Raw genomic sequence first — 1,013 nt, 5'->3', positions numbered from 1 at the left:
GGGCTCCGCCGGGCCGGGCCGGCTGCCGGTGCGCCCGTGCGCTCTCCGGGGTCGCGGTTCGTGCCTAGTGCTGAGTATTTATAGCACCAGGACCGCGCGGCACCGCACTCCTACCGCGTAACACATCATGCATCAAACTTTTACGCCCGGGCGTTACTTCCAGAGGAGGAACCTCGTACGAAGAAATTTCACACGGTCTTGAAATAAAAAGTATGGTTGCAAAGAGGCTCTAGACAACGCTATTTTTAATGTCTCGTTCATCCAACGACACACATAGACGGCGGATGAATGGCGCGCGTTCCCCCTGCGCTCACGACGCTCCCTGCTCTCCGCACCCCTTCGCGTGTCACTGCGGTCCGGGCACGAAAAGTTACTCTGTGAAATAAGCTGAGCTGGGAGAAGCGGGAGCGCAGGCGATTTCTTTTCCTCCACCCTGACCCATCTAGTGCTCTCTCCTCCCACTCCCCCCGCTGGATTATTTACTCTTCTATAGAAGCTACTCCTTTTTCCCGTATTAATATTAACAAACTCCCTGTAAAAGCAAGCGGCTGATCAGATACAACTCATTTCAATTTCAAATGAGCCGGTAAAACCTAGAGACCGAGCGAGAGGAGAGGGGAGAGAGGGAGAAATCTTCCCATTCGAGGAAGCGGCTCACTCGCGTTTTCTTCTCATTATTAAACGAAAGAGACTGTAAAACGTTTAGCAAGAAGGGTGAAAAAAACCAACAGCCGCAAAAACCAACCAAACAAACGCATACGAACCGAAAAAGCCTCCCAGGTGCCACTCCAGTATTTAGTCAGCGTTGCAAAGTGGCCACTGACGCTTCTTTTCATTTCTGCACAGGGCGAGCCCCCTCCCTCCCCGCAGCATTGGGTACAGTAGATTTTGAGAAAAAGACAAACGAAGCTATCAGCGGGGATGATGTTGAAGAATGAAGATAATAATGTTGCTATAGGTGGTACTTCACATGACATTATTTTTCACTGAATATTTAAAGAGATGTTTCGGCA

The sequence above is a fragment of the Haliaeetus leucocephalus genome, unplaced genomic scaffold (assembly GCF_000737465.1).
Source record: "Haliaeetus leucocephalus isolate CR32 unplaced genomic scaffold, Haliaeetus_leucocephalus-4.0 Scaffold92, whole genome shotgun sequence".
Lineage (NCBI taxonomy): Eukaryota > Metazoa > Chordata > Aves > Accipitriformes > Accipitridae > Haliaeetus > Haliaeetus leucocephalus.
Note: the sequence above shows the minus strand (reverse complement) of the source record.